This window comes from Culex quinquefasciatus, chromosome 2 (assembly GCF_015732765.1).
Source record: "Culex quinquefasciatus strain JHB chromosome 2, VPISU_Cqui_1.0_pri_paternal, whole genome shotgun sequence".
NCBI classification, from domain to species: Eukaryota; Metazoa; Arthropoda; class Insecta; order Diptera; family Culicidae; genus Culex; species Culex quinquefasciatus.
The window spans coordinates 166,365,447-166,381,768 of NC_051862.1; the positions used below are offsets into that span (position 1 = coordinate 166,365,447).

Genomic DNA, 16,322 nt, shown 5'->3' on the forward strand with positions numbered 1-16,322 from the left:
TCGACCAACGCACACGCACGCACAATTCACAACAACAGCAAGCGTTACACAGTGCACACTCAAACAGGCGCACGCGAAAAACGCACTTTTTCGTTCTCTTTTTTCTTAATTTTTTGGATTCGGGTGACCAACACGAGGTGATAATGGGGCAGCAAACAGCAACTCGGCAAGGCTTTCAACCTCACCTCCTCCCGCTTTCACCCCCCTCAAGTCTAACAAGAATCGCACCCCCGTGCATTTGTGGTGGTGTGCGTTTTTCTATATACTTGTGATATGCGGTCGCCACCAACAACAAAAGCAACAACAACAACAATAACAGTAACAACAACAACAGCAAGACAACTCCAACGACGACGCGTTGCGAAGAAGAAGAACAAACGAGCAGATAACGCGTTTTTTGCGCGAACGCACACACTCGCGAGCGCGTTTTTTTTCTCTTGTGCGTATGTGTGCGTCTCTGACAATTTCGTCGGCGACACTCGGACTAAACGAAAAGGAATGACAAAAAAAATAGATTTTTCTATTTATTTGCCAGTTAGCTGTTTTTTATAAAAGCAGAGTGTCACTTTTCTCTCTCTCTTTTGCTGAAATAAAAACGGGTTCAGCCGAACAAAAAATGTGCGTTTTTTTTATCTCGCTGCTGTAAATGTGCGTGCGTGTGTGCAAAAGTGCGTTTGTGTGAAAGCGCACACAGCGTAGTTTTTTCTTCTTCTTCTTCTGGGGGAGGGGGGGCTGTCTGGCATCTTTGCCATTTGGGTGGCTGTCGGTTTGTTGCTGATCATAAATTCATAAATTTTTTGAGAAATCTCGAGTGCGAAAACTGGGTCGGCGGCAGTGTGGCATTCGGAAGAGCGAGAGATACACAATCGGGCTAGGTGGTGATGCGTATCGCGCAAACTATCACCAACAAAGGCCGAAATGTCATATGACAGGCCAATTGACCGAATGACCACGTTGAGTCGTTTAGCGGGGCTTTTCTGCAGTGACAAGCAAATACGTTTATGTTTAGAAAGGGAAATCTACTCATTCATTTAAAACTATTTTCAGTACTTTATCGGATAAGATCCATAGACCTTTCCTCTGGATTTAGATTATGTCAAGACTCTAATTTCAGAAGCTAAGAATATCCAGACTCGATTGTCCGAAGCCTCGATTATTTGAAGTAACGATTATCCGAAGCTCTATTTTCTTATTTTTAAAATCAAATTCGAGTTCTGCAACCCAATTCTAGTTTAAAACATAACAATCAAAAATGAATAATAAAAAAAAATCTCGTGATTCGATTATCCGAAATGAAATTTTTCTGTGGTCTTCGGATAACCTTTGGATAACCGAAGTAAGAAAAAAACTAATCATTCAGATGATCTTTTTATGATTTTAGAAAATAATCTTTATTAATTGCATAATTTGATGAATAGTTTTCGCTCAAAGTGGCCAATACCTTAATGTTTAAAAAACAATCTTTTTTTTTGATAGCCTTATCATGTTAAGCATTTTGACAAAAAACTTTTGACTTATTTAACAAAAATGCTGGTAATTTCGCTAAATTTCATCAAAACCTCAATGATTTGGGATATTTGGAAAGGAAATTTGAAGAGATTTCAAATGAGTTAAACAGAAAAGTATTGTTAAATTCAAACATAGATCAAAAAATAAATGGTTTCAAAAATATTAATTTTTGAAGGCAAAGCTAAATAAAAAACTATAATTACAATGGAAAGCTGAATAATTTTGCTTTATATAAGATTACTGTGCCCGATGTACCAGAGAGGTGGCAATGATTAGTTTTTAATATATTCAAGCACTGATTTTTTTAATTTCTAAAAAAAATAAGCATCATCTTTTTGTTTATCAGAAATATTAAAATTTATTTTCAAAAAGTCCCAATCGTGGTGATGATAATACCGCAGGAAAATTCACTTCATATTATTTTCAGTTTATTGGACCTCTATTTCCCTTGGTTTTTTTTTTTTTTCTGAAAAAAAACTTATTATTTACCCCTAAGAAATTTGTCTCAACTTATCATTTACCCCTACGAAAAAATTTCGAAGCATTTAACTCACTACTGAATTTTATATTTATAAAAGGCTCAATTGAAGATAAAAATAATAAATCAAAAATGTTTGGCATTCGCAGTCTGTTTAAGTTTAAGCTACTATATTGTGCAAAAAGTTCAAAGTTCTACTTAAACAAGAGCGATCTACGCTTTACAAAAAGGAGATCAATTATGCCCCGTCAAGAAAAATATTGCCAATGAAATTAAAATTTTAAGCAAAACAAATCCAAAATATTAAAAAAAATATCGGAAATTGTTCCCAACTTAAGTTGATATATTTTCTGAAGAAATTTGGGACACATTTTGACTGTTAAATAAGACTGTTCAATCACGACTCCGAAAAAGACAGTAAACATGCTAAAACAAATAACTTTCTCGAAATCTTAGATGTAAAAATTCGAATTAGATAAGTACTGGCCTTATATTAAACCAAAAAAGACAATATTTTTTATCATTTCATAAGTTGAAAAAGTGCCGATGTTGAATGAAACATATGAAAAATAAGCGTTTGAATATGGACATTTATTGAATACTGAGGAAAATTATGATTCATAACTTAAAAATATAATACCAATCCGAGATTTGAAATAACCATGACTTGAAAACCCTCTAAGACCCAGCCCGCATTAGACGGTCTTCGACCTAAAAATTCACCCTTAATCAGGTTTTTTAATCAATTTTAAATCTTACAAAAAAGAATTCGAGCTCTTATTTTTACATAAAATGTTGATGTTAGTTGTATCATGTAACTTTGCCAATGTTTCAAAAAAAATGTATTTTTCTAAGTAAATTTGGACCTCTACTTTGAATGTCAAAAGAAGTACACAGTATTTTTTGTTATAATCAGATTTTGTTTCGAGACACTTTGTTGTGATTTCAAATTATTCAAAAAAAAAATAACAAAAGTTGCATAAAAAACATCTTGATTAAATATAAATAACGACTTGCCCTATTATATGTGGATGAATCCCAGGATTGCATATTTTTGGAAACCATAATTTCACGTGTTTTCAAACTCTAACTTACCTTCAACTTCTCCAGACGATCTCTCTCACACACGCTTCCTTGCTCGATGATTCGCCAAAAAGCAAACTTTTCAAACCTTTTTTTCTCGACGCCTTTCCTAAACCTTTGCCAAAACTTGTACCAATTGTGATCAACTTTCGTTTTTCTTCGTTATTTTGTTTCCTTCCAAACGACAATTTTGTTGTGTGTGTGTGTTTTGTTTCAATTTTGACTTTTTTTTTCAAACCACAGAATTTTGAGTTTTCCTGAACTTTTTAACACGCCTTTTGTTTAGCCGAAACAGATAATTTTGATTTTTTCCGAAAATTTGATGGTGGGAATTCCAGAAATTTGATGTTTTTTGTTGTTACTTTTTCAACTTTTTGATTGAATTTTGGGGGCGAGTGGTCTCGAAAAGTTTTACATTTAAGCTTTTTGCTTTGCGGCGGTGGCGTTGGCTCAAGCTGCGTTGCGGATGTTGTGGGTGGTGTTGCTGCAGGTGGCGACTGCACGGCAACGATTCGCTGCTGCTGCGGCTGCGGCCAAATTGCTGGACGTTTGCGAGAATCCCATCGGCGAGCACTTGCCTCTACTGGTGGGTTGCATCTTTTTTCTTACTTGACTTTTTTTTATTTATTTTTTCACTTGACTTTTGCTTAAACTTTTTTTCAGTGGGTTCGATTACTTAAAATTTGCTTCTTCTTCTTTTGCTTATTTTTTGCCTTCTAGAAGATATTGATATTGATAATGATTAATTTTAAACTTATTCACTTCCAAAATGTACACCTTTTTACACTTCCGATTAAATTTTGGCTCTGTTCGCGCTTACTCTTCGCTTACATCACACCAAAATTTCCTCTTCCTCGGTTAGTCACAACTTAAAAGATTTCCAAATTTTTCGAAACTTTAAACATGAATTTTTGCTCCCCTCAACTCGATGCCGAAACTGGAATTTTTTTCCAACTCAAAACGAAAACGACGCCCGGTGTGTCACTTTACATAATTTTCCGAGTTTTCCACCGTGCCGGAGAAAATTTCCCTCGTTTTTTTTTTCTTGCAAGCTGCACCCGCGGTGAGAGGGTCAATTTCCGGATTTTCACGTCCCTGGACGACTTCCTCGATGGCTGCGCGAAAACCAACTGCTGCAACTGCCTTTTTCCCGGAGCGGGGTTTGGAAAAGTGCTGCAGATTTTCCCCGGTCGTGTACTGGTGTGCGTGACACGGAGGAGGTGACGGTGAAGTGTAGCAAAAAGTGCAACACCCCCGAAGAAGTCACTGAAGAATGCTGCTGCTGCTGTTTTCGTATAACTTGGGATCACACAGTTGATTTTTATTATTTTTATTTGTTTCACTGAATTTATGTTTTGTTGATTGTGGGTGGTATCACACTTGTGTTGTTATGCTGCTGCTGCAACCGACCCCGGTGGCCACGGAGGGCAAAACCGCGCGTAATCCACTGCGTTTTTCCGAGTTTTCCCGGCTCGTTTTGCACTTCACCTCGCACTCTCTGTTCGCCAACGGTTCTCAACTTGTGTTGTTTGATTCTTTTATTTTTTTTATGATTCGGCGTATTTCGATTAATTTTGATGATTTTGATAATTTCGCGCAAAATGTCGACTCGAAACGGTTTCTTCTCTTATTATTATTACTTTTTTATTTCTGCTGTATTGGTTCTTTTGAGTTTTTTTTTATAATTTCCTTTTTCCGAAAAAAAGTGCACGCACGCACAGAAAACACGGCTTGCTCCCGAGCACCTCCAAAAGCTAGGGCCGAATAGACAAATATGAAAAGTGTAAGCTGCGTTTTGGCAGCAGTGCGGCCCCGGCAGGCACTCACGTCGCGCATACAACATTAGAACCTCACTCACACACACTTGCACCACCGAAAAACCAGCCTACGCGACTGTATTGGGCCCGCAATTCAACTCACCAAAAAAAAAACAGCCGAAAAATAATACAATCACAAAACTGCCGAAAATATGCCCCCTTCAATGTGCTGCACCACCACCTCATTCAGAAACCGGCTCCCGAGAGAGAGAGAGAGCGAGCGAGAGTGCGTGCGAGCATAAAACGAGAGAGAGAGCGAACGGAACTCACGAGTGGCGCTCGCTCATCGCGACGGTGTGTGTGTGAAGAAGGAATTGGGAAGAAATACACTTGCACCCCTATTCTGACTCGTAGCGTCGTTGTTGTCGCCGAGGAGGGTGGAAGGTGCAAGTTTGAGCGCAAGGGGGTTGAAATTGCCGAAAAATCACACACACGCGTAATGCTGCTAGTCGTTCTTGTTGAGTGAGTTGCGGTGAGTGTGAACGAGAGAGAGAGAGAGCGAGCAAAAACGCAGGGAACGTGAATGGAGCACACGGTGTGGTAGGGTTGGAGTTGCCTTGATGAATGGGAAGCGATGTGTTCGGTGGAGGCGCGTGGTTCTTTCTGTATTTTTTAGGATTTTGTATGCTAGTAGGATGATCAATAAGTAACAATATCGAACTCTCAGTTCTCAGCTAGCAATTATCATCAAGAATGCCAGATGCACAGATTTGTCTGTTTTTCACAGACATTTGAGATTGTTCCAGACTTTTTTGAGATGCACAGACATCTTCATTAAATTAATATTTTGTAAAAAATATTAACCAAAGCTTATTTCGTTAGTCTTCAAATGCTTGGAAACGCAATTTCTGATGAATTTCCATGACTACACGGAGAAAAAAGAATTCCCAAAATCGTGAACAAGCGTTCATAAAAATGGGAACCATGAACAAAGTGTTCAAATCCCATATTACGTTTTTGGAAATCGTACCATGGGATATGAACACTTTGTTCGTGGTTCCCATTTTCATGAACGCTTGTTCACGATTATGGATACTCTTTTTACTCCGTGTATAAATTGATGTATTAGAATTTTCTAATTACATTGCTCATATATGAAAACATTTTTATTTTTAAAACCGCTGTAACTTTACAAGGATTGGACTTAGGACAATGGTCAATATGAAGACTTTTATGTAAAATTGTCTGGAAAATCGACTCTCGTGTTTGGTTTTTGAAAATTTTGACGTTTAGAGCCCTTTTCAAAAAAAACAGTTTCAGTAAATGATTTTGGTATTTTTTTAGGTGAGTTGCTCCATCCTGCATTTTTCGTGAGTCTTTTTGTAACATCACAAAAATTTTGAACGAAAAAAAATCGTGGGCTTACCTTCAAATTTGACTTTTAAACTTTCAAATCAAAAAATCTCATAAAAGTGGAGTGTTTTTGTCTTTCGGAAAGCCCGTCAAATTTCCTACAAGTTTGTCTTTGACCACTTTTTGATACGATGCAACGGCTTCGAGATACAGCAATATTTAAATTACGAAATACAATAATATTAAAACACTTACGCCCTTCTGAAATGTAATTATCGAGTGTAACTTGCTCCATATACACAAAAATGGCTTATATATGCCTAGAATAACATGTCTACAAAGTTTCATTGAAATCGGAGAGGGTCGAGAAAAATATATCTAAAAAATTCTTGTTTTGGGCTGGAATTGCTCTTAGACAAATGAACAGACAAACACACACTTTTTTACAGACATTTAAAAAACCATCTGGCATCCCTGATTATCATTCCCTCCCGATACTCTCAGCGCCGAACATTGCCAAATACGATTCTCACGATTGACATTCTCCTTTTCACTCTCATTCTCACATTCACAATCGACAACAGTGTTTAACCAGAAAAAGTCAGCACAAAACCAATTTCGCCAGCGCAGTTTAACGGGGCGTCATTCATTCATTACAGTTGACTGAGAGAACGAAGTCGGCGGTGAGAGCGCGTAGTCGGGAAATAGAGGAAAAGAAAGAGAATGCTTGGAATCACGAGAGAAAGGAATAGATCTCGCAAGCTAGAGTGGCGGTGTGGGAATTATCAGATGATTTTTTTTTATCACTCAAAATGAGATTTGTCTGATCAAGCCTTTCGTCGTATGGCAATAGGTCGTTAAGTCAGTTGAGATTTTGAAACACAAGGTATAAATCGGTAAAGTCGCGAATGCAGCAAAATTACATGGAAAAATATATAGTTGAAAAAATTCAAATTTGGTTAAGGTTGTATCAAACACTTTCCCTTGAAAATTTGACATTTTTGAATTGAAATATATCGAGTTTAAAAAAAACCCTGAGATGTTTTAAGCGTTTAAAATGCTACATCTCCGCATTCGAATGCGCTTGAATTTTGACCTTAGCATTTTTGTGATAATTGAGTTTCAAAACAAAAAATGGCTGCACCTTTTGACCCACATGTTTCAAAAACCATAAAATGTTTGTTTTCTAAAATTCTTAAGTTCTAAAAATTCTCCGAACTTTTCTTTAGAACTCTGAAATCTAAAACCATGAATTGCTACGTTGGAAAAACAGTTTTTTGAATATTTTCTCAGATGCTTTCTCTAAATTTGGTTGTAGAAGGCGTAGATTGCAAGATACAACTTTGAAAAAGTTGCTTGGATTGGCAAACTCAACAATTTTCTAGAAGGCAAAAAAATATCCCTAAAATATTTCAAATACACTCCAGATCGTGAACCACTCTAATTTTCAACCAAACCAAAAGTTGTCTCTTCCTTTTTACAACAACTCTGCTAAAAACACTTTTTTTCTGAAAATCAAATTTCCACTTTATTTTGTCTGGACCACTGTGCACTGAATTGATCTCATTTGATCCGCCTTCGGGGCGCAAAGGTTCCAATAATTGTTAAGTTATGATAGGTTCTTCAAAACATTTGTTTAAAAAATTAATTTTGGATTGTCAGGATGATTCTAAAAGGGTGTTTTTGAAAGAAAAAAAAACCTCATCATTAGGGTAAAATTTAAAAATCAGTAGGGTGACAATCAGGAAAATATTTTTTATTTAAAAAATTACCAAAAATCAGGATTAACTCGGATCTTCTTGCACCCTTCGACAAAGTTTTTGGAAATTGAATTTCCTACACCCAAAAGAAAAATATATATCAAAATCTGCAACAGTGGATTCCCAAGTAACATTTTTTTCCAGGAGTTCTACAAGAACTCTTCAAGATAGCTACAGCATAGCAGTTTGGACCGCGGTAGGATAAAATTCTCTTCAAAACTTCTTCAAGAGTTTGGAAGAGTACTTGAAGAGAGTTTTATCCTACCGCGGTCCAAACTGCTATACTGTAGCTATCTTGAAGAGCTCTTGTAGAACTCCTGGAAAAAATTTTACTTGGGTTTGCTGCAGAAAATGTTATATTTTGTAACAGTTTTTGCAACAAGCTCATCACTCATTATTGTCAGCGATCTGCAGTTCTCACCAACACCTATAAAGCTGGCGCGTACCCTAGCAACACTCAAGAGAGAAGAATGTGTTGAATCTCTGTCACTCACAATTCATCAAGCGTCCTTGGCACGGTAGTAGCGTGTCGGATTAATAACTAAGAAATTGATGGTTTATTCCTCTTTCTGTTCAGATTTTTTTTTGGGCAATACAACCAAACAGCCGTCGGTAATGTCGATAATTGTCGGTAACGGGCAAAATTTTCATACCCCTATAGCGCCAAAATTGCATGAGGACAGATTTCATGCAGATTCTGATATAATTTCATGCCGCCATGCATCACAATCATGCAACCGCCGGTTGGGTGTACAATTCGTTAAAGTTGGTGAATAAAACACTTTGCGGTCTTCGACAAAGTTGTTTTCCATAAAATTAGAATCCCACAACTGACAATGATCCGATACTATAAGGCCACTTTTTGATAGAATTTTTAATTTTTATGCTTTTCTCCATACATTTTCAAAGATATTTTTCATGCAAACTTCAACGATACCGACCCTTTAACCACTGACGAACTGACGTGCCACCCCGAATCCAAACTTGACCGCACTTTCCTATCTTCCTTCTCACTCACCCTCAGCGATCAGCGATTGTCAAACAGACGATTTGACAGATGCGCAGCTGCACTTGCTGAGAAACTTTCAGGAACAACAAATGAAAATGGGGGAAAATATATTAAAGCCTGAAAACTTTTGCAAATTCTGAACAAAACGATGAATATTTTGCTAATCTCGCATTATTTAAGGTGAAATGAGGCAAGAAATTTCGTTAAACTTCCAAATTAGGCTACAGTTAAACCTCGCATAAGAGCGCCTCGCATATGCAACTTTGCATATACGAGTCATTCCACCTGATTCGGTTTTGTCGCAAGAGTTGCATATGCGAGGTACAGGGCTTATGGGATTTTGGCTATATGGGAGACATGGCCTATATTGTTATAAAAAATCATCATAACTATGCAAATTTATAGTGTTTTGGAATCGTTATGAAGTCAGCTATACAGCTACACCAAATTTACAAGGTTTACGATGTTCTAGGTCATCCGAAACTTCCTCAAGTTAAGGCCTATGTGTTCACCGCCGTACAAGTATGAGGTAGCGATTGTGACTGTGGTTTTTGACCTCAGATCATATCCGGATAGCCTCAGGGAGGTTCAGGGATTAGTCTACCGATGTGTGGTGATGTTCTGGGTCTTCTGTAGAGTCCCGGGAGTTACGACCGATGGGTCTACCACCGTGACAATATAGAGGTCGGAGATTTTTGACCCCAGATCATATCCAGATAGCCTCAGGGAGGTTCAGGGACTAGTCTACCGATATGTGGTGATGTTCTGGGTCGTCTGTAGAGTCCCGGGAGTTACGACCAATGGGTCTACCACCGTAACAAGACAGAGGTCAGTGGTTTTTGACCGCAGATCATATCCGGATAGCCTCAGGGAGGTCTAGGGACTAGTCTACCAATATGTGGTGATGTTGTAGGTCTTCTGTAGAGTCCCGGGAGTTACGACCGATGAGTCTACCGCCGTAACAAGATAGAGGTCGGAGATTTTTGACCCCAGATCATATCCAGATAGCCTCAGGGAGGTTCAGGGACTAGTCTACCGATATGTGGTGATGCTCTGGGTCTTCTGTAGAGTCCCGGGAATTACGACCGATGGGTCTACCACCGTAACAAGATAGAGGTCAGTGGTTTTTGACCGCAGATCATATCCGGATAGCCTCAGGGAGGTTCAGGGACTAGTCTACCGATATGTGGTGATGTTCTGGGTCTTCTGTAGAGTCCCGGGAGTTACGACCGATGGGTCTACCGCCGTAACAAGATAGAGGTCGGAGGTTTTTGACCTCAGATCATATTCGGATAGCCTCAGGGAGGTTCAGGGACTAGTCTACCGATATGTGGTGATGTTCTGGGTCTTCTGTAGAGTCCCGGGAGTTACGACCGATGGGTCTACCGCCGTAACAAGATAGAGGTCGGAGGTTTTTGACCGCAGATCATATCCGGATAGCCTCAGGGAGGTTCAGGGACTAGTCTACCGATGTGTGGCGATGTTCTGGGTCTTCTGTAGAGTCCCGGGAGTTACGACCGATGGGTCTACCGCCATAACAAGATATAGGTCAGTGGTTTTTGACCGCAGATCATATCCGGATAGCCTCAGGGAGGTTCAGGGGCTAGTCTACCGATATTTGGTGATGTTCTGGGTCTTCTTTAAAATCCCGAGAGTTACGACCGATGGATCTACCGCCGTAACAAGATAGAGGTCGGAGGTTTTTGACCTTTGATCATATTCGGATAGCCTCAGGGAGGTCCGGGGACTAGTCTACCGATGTGGTGATGTTCTGAGTATTCTGTAGGGTACCGGGAGTTACGGCTGATGGGTCTACCGCCGTAACAAGATAGAGGTTGGAGGTTCTAAGTCATCTGTAGAGTTCTGGAAGTAACGGCCGGCAGATCTACCGTCGTTAAAAGGCAGAGGTCGGTAGTTTTTGACTTCACAACATATCCGTTTAGCCTGAGGGTAGTTCAGGGACTAGTCTTCCAGAATGTGGTGATGATCGGGGTCTTCTAAAGAATTCCAGAAGTTACGGTCCATTAGTTTACCGCCGTAACAAGACAAAGGTCGTTAGTTTTATAACAGACTCATTCGGATACCTTCAGGGAATTTTGGAGACTCTCTGGAGTTACGGCCTTATTGTCCGTAACTCCAGGAACTCTACAGATGACCTAAAACATCTTCAAAAAAAATCAAATTATTCGATCTACAGCATTGCCTTGACGTTCTCGATTGCGAGATTGCTACTCGAACCTCTTTTTTTAGATAAGTCTGGGGCCAACATTTACTTCCCGTCCGATGGAAGGCGTGATCAGACAAATTTCGTCTCGAAAAATGCCACCGGGACCGTCTGGGATCGAACCCAGGCCGACTGGGTGAGAGGCAATCACGCTTACCCCTACACCACGGTCCCGGCTGTAGAACATCTTCAGATATACGTTTACTAGTCTCCAAACCTCTTTGAAGCAATCAGAATAGAATCTGAGGTAAAAAACCTCGGACCTCTATCTTGTTACGGTGGTAGACCCATCGGTTGTAACTCCCAGGACTCTACAGAAGACCTAGAATATCGGCACATATCGGTAATCTAGTCCCTGAACCTCCCTGAGGCTATCCGAATATAATCTGAGGTCAAAAACCACTGACCTCTATTTTGTTACGGTGGTAGACCCATCGGTCGTAACTCCCGGGACTCTACAGAAGACCCAAAACATCACCACATATCGGTAGACTAGTCCCTGAACCTCCCTGAGGCTATCCGAATATGATCTGAGGTCAAAAACCTCCGACCTCTATCTTGTTACGGCGGTAGATCCATCGGTCGTAACTCTCGGGATTTTAAAGAAGACCCAGAACATCACCAAATATCGGTAGACTAGCCCCTGAACCTCCCTGAGGCTATCCGGATATGATCTGAGCTAAAAAACCATCGACCTCTATCTTGTTATGGCGGTAGACCCATCGGTCGTAACTCCCGGGACTCTACAGAAGACCCAGAACATCGCCACACATCGGTAGACTAGTCCCTGAACCTCCCTGAGGCTACCTGGATATGATCTGAGGTCAAAAATCTCCGACCTCTGTCTTGTTACGGCGGTAGACCCATCGACCGTAACTCCCAGGACACTACAGGTGACCCAGAACATCACCACATATCGGTAGACTAGTCCCTGAACCTCCCTGAGGCTATCTGGATATGATCTGCGGTCAAAAACTACTGACCTCTATATTGTTACGGTGGTAGACCCATCGGTCGTAACTCCCGGGACTCTACAGAAGATCCAGAACATCACCACATATCGGTAGACTAGTCCCTGAACCTCCCTGAGGCTATCCGGATATGATCTGCGGTCAAAAACCACTGACCTCTATCTTGTTACGGCGGTAGACCCATCGGTCGTAACTCCCGGGACTCTACAGAAGACCCAGAACATCACCACATATCGGTAGACTAGTCCCTGAACCTCCCTGAGGCTATCTGGATATGATCTGAGGTCAAAAATCTCCGACCTCTATATTGTTACGGCGGTAGACCCATCGGTCGTAACTCCCGGGACTCTACAGAAGACCCAGAACATCACCACACATCGGTAGACTAGTCCCTGAACCTCCCTGAGGCTATCCGGATATGATCTGAGGTCAAAAACCACAGTCACAATCGCTACCTCATACTTGTACGGCGGTGAACACATAGGCCTTAACTTGAGGAAGTTTCGGATGACCTAGAACATCGTAAACCTTGTAAATTTGGTGTAGCTGTATAGCTGACTTCATAACGATTCCAAAACACTATAAATTTGCATAGTTATGATGATTTTTTATAACAATATAGGCCATGTCTCCCATATAGCCAAAATCCCATAAGCCCTGTACCTCGCATATGCGTGCTTCGCATAAGAAACCCCCATATGAGTTGCATATGCGAGGTTTAACTGTATCTTTTAGACTTTTCGTAACATTTCCATTCCAACTCTTATCCGCCATTTACACATGTTGTTCCAGAATTCTTCACAGCTAGAAAACAGCTGATGTGACAAAACGTCAAACTCGAATTCTGACAATCGCCGAAGAAGAGAACAGTAGAAAAAAAAGAAGCAGTGTGCGGTCAAAAATGATCGACCAATTTGTTCCTGGTGGCACGTCAGTTCGTCAGTGCTTTAACCTTAACTGATTTGGTTCAAAATGAGCACAGTTAATTATTTTTATTTAAAGAATCAAGCCATGATTTTTCAAAATTTTCAATTTTTCCTGTCACACAAAGACTGTTTGAATAACTGACAACCCTATCTTACATGATGGAGAAAAAAAACGAAACTATTGGCACTACGCCCCCCGGGGCATGGCCTTCCTCTAACGTGGGATTTCTGCTCCAGCGCCTCTGACGAGACAGGAGAAACCGGGACCGACGTTTTACTTCACCATCCGATAGAAGCTCAGTGGATAAGGCGGGAATCGAACCCGCGTCTCATAGCATCATCGGGATCGGCAGCCGAAGCCGCTACCCCTGCGCCACGAGACCCACCACATGATGGGTATTTTGTAAATTTATACAATTGCTTAAGCTTAAACCATTTCAATGAGCCGAGCCCAGATGATTCCATATCTGATAACGCTATCAAAAGTTGTGAGCACTGAAATGTTATCCAACATATTTTGATGAAAATTATGTCCAAAATATCTTGTGACCTGTCATTGGATGGATAATTGGAACCCTTTCCGATGACTTGAGAAATTGAAGATTTGACAACTTTATCAATATTGAAAGACATAAAATGTAAAGGGCGTCTGTTACGATGGTATAGGAAGTATAAATATGAGGAAGGCACCAACCAATCAAAGTAATGTGAAGTAACTGAATTATAAAAGCTTTGAATTATTGGAATTGATATTTATTAAAATTTACAATCCTGTATTGGCAAATCTTATTTCTCCCTTTTTCTAAAATATTTCGATTAGATTTCCTAACTCAGCCTCTCCACCACCCAATCCACCATCCCCTTTCCACCCTCGTCTAAACACACACACGCCGGGGTTGATTCGCATTTGTCGCTTCGTTTCGCCGTCGATTCTTCACTCCTGTGTGCAAGTCGTCCAAGTCCAAGTCGTCATCCATCCAAACAGCAGCAGCAGCATCAACTCTTCACTCGCCAGAATCACTAGAACCGACCACTCACCCAGCTCGTTCCATCTCGCTTTCGCACACTTGCCGAAATTCACGCGAGTTCAATGGCATCGTAGTGGTAGTGGGTTCGTTGCTTGCTGCTGCTGCTAGTGTTGCAGGTTCTCGTGCTTCCTACCACGCAGTAGGCATAGAATTCGCAGCCGTTTGCATGTATTGCACGCCATGCGTCCCATTGTCGTTCGTCAACTACCCCTTTCGTCTTCTCCATTCTTTTCCTCTTCCTCCTCGATTTCGATTACGAAATTCAGCCCGCACACACAGTTGCAAATTCTAGGCCCGATCTTGCTCCAGGCCTAGAACTTGAGGTGAGTTGTACCAAGACCATGACACGAAAACGTCCCGAAATTGCGCTTCGGAACCCCTTCCGGGAAGCGAGACAAATGTATAGAGTGAGAGCGCGCACGTTGCCATGGTTTGCCAAAAGGATTCTCACCGAAAAACTCTGTGCAAACTTGCTCCTGATTTATGCTGCCCGCAAATTATGTCCTCTCTCCCATGTGATCGGCCACTCACCCACAATCAGGAAGTTGGTGGCGATGGGTGACCACAGCATGCCGTTCCAAACGCACCACTGAGTGCCCCGGGCACTCACTCTCACGAATGTCATACCGAATAAAAAAAAGTTGCACCCTCTCGCGTCGCGGCGTCGCGACGCTGCAACTCACGCACACCACTACCACTGCAATCGCGTCGCGTCGATTGAGTGATTGTGCGTGAGTTCCCTCTCACACTCACACGCCAGCCTACCTCAAGCACGTTCGGCACGATTCGGGCGCGCGCTCGAGCTCGCTCTCTCGTGCGATGCCACTTTTTTGCAGCTCCACCAAATTGCGTGCGCTCTTTTGTCTCTTTCGGTGTGTGGGTGAGCAAAAGTGCGTGTACGCACGGTTCAACACGAGAGGCGATTTTTTGGCATCGCGACGCGTGAGCGAAACGCACCGCCGAAATTATGCGAGAGGGTGTTGGTGTGCGTAGCACACTGAATCGATGTCAGTGATAAGGAAGCTCGCGGCAGCGCGAGTTTGGCTTTGAGCGTGTAAGTGAGTCGGAGTCGGAACACATGTGCGTTGTTGCACAATGGCTGCGTTTTAGCGTTTTTTTTTTTTCGTCTTTGGTTTGCTTTGGGAGGGTTGGTAATAAAATACGACGCTCTGATATTAGGCGAAATGGTTTGGCTTGTTGACCTAAATTTTTGAATTGCAGTATCTTTTGGGTGAAGAACGAACACACTTTTTGCTGTTTAGCGAAGCTGACAAAAAACATGCACCAATCTTATTTTGATAGCCAGATTTTTAATTATTTTTTTACCTTAAACTTCCCGTTAAACCCTACTTCCCTTTGTCACAGAGGGCTCATATTTGGCATCTCGATACTTCCTCTACAACAAACCAACAAAATCTACAAAAAATGCATCTTAAGAATGGTCCCTAAACTTCTATAATGTGACTTTGAATTTGTAGATCCAAAATGGCGGAGATGACATATTGAACAAATGCATTTGGATATTCGAACTTCGGATAATCGAGGGTTCGGATAATCGAGTCTGAACTGTTTTTGGTATCGTTTTGAGTCTCGAAAGGTTGAAACAAAAAAGACATTCCAAATATTGTTTTGAAAAGTAATCTAGAAACACATTCCAGCTTCGATTAGCCAAAGATTCCACTATCAGAAGTTCGACTATCCGATGGTTTGTATGAGATTTCCGATTTTCGAATCATGAACATTTTTTTGTTTTTATTTGTTTTTTTTTATGCTTGCCACGGCCTTCGGATCATCAAGTCTAGACTGTGTTTTGAATATTAGTGAAAATACTTTGTATTTAGGTTAACTTAAATTAATGTTTTTTTTTTTTTTTTTGCAATGAAAAATATTTTTTCGCAAAATAAACGATTTGTTCAAAAAATCAAAAAAAAAAATCAAACCATCCACATTAACAACCCCCGGGTCTTTTGTGGTCTCTATTGCAAGTTTCTGCTCGAACCTAGGAGTCCGAAGGCTTGAATGGGGAGAGCACCCAAACCTCTTTTTACTCCAAGGAACCTTCCACCCCAGTGTTTGAACTGACGACCTTTGGATTGCGAGTCCAACCGCCGCCAGCGATTCCACCGGAGTAGGCTTGGTTTGGTGTGTTGTTGGAGACGACTCCTACACCTGGAATGACTTAACGGCCTAACAACCAAGGCCGGGACCAACATTTTACTTCCTC

At 41.0% G+C, this 16,322-nt stretch overlaps 1 protein-coding gene across 1 annotated transcript in view; it reads right to left on the reverse strand.

Moving 5' to 3' along the window:
* LOC6041960 (zinc finger protein chinmo) overlaps positions 1-3,397 on the reverse strand; it is a 147,530-nt gene extending 144,133 nt beyond the window's left edge. The window contains exon 1 of the mRNA XM_038258431.1: positions 3,083-3,397. The gene's annotated coding sequence lies outside the window, so the exon portion shown is untranslated. The remainder of the gene's footprint in view (positions 1-3,082) is intronic.
* Between the last annotated feature and the right edge of the window lie 12,925 nt (positions 3,398-16,322).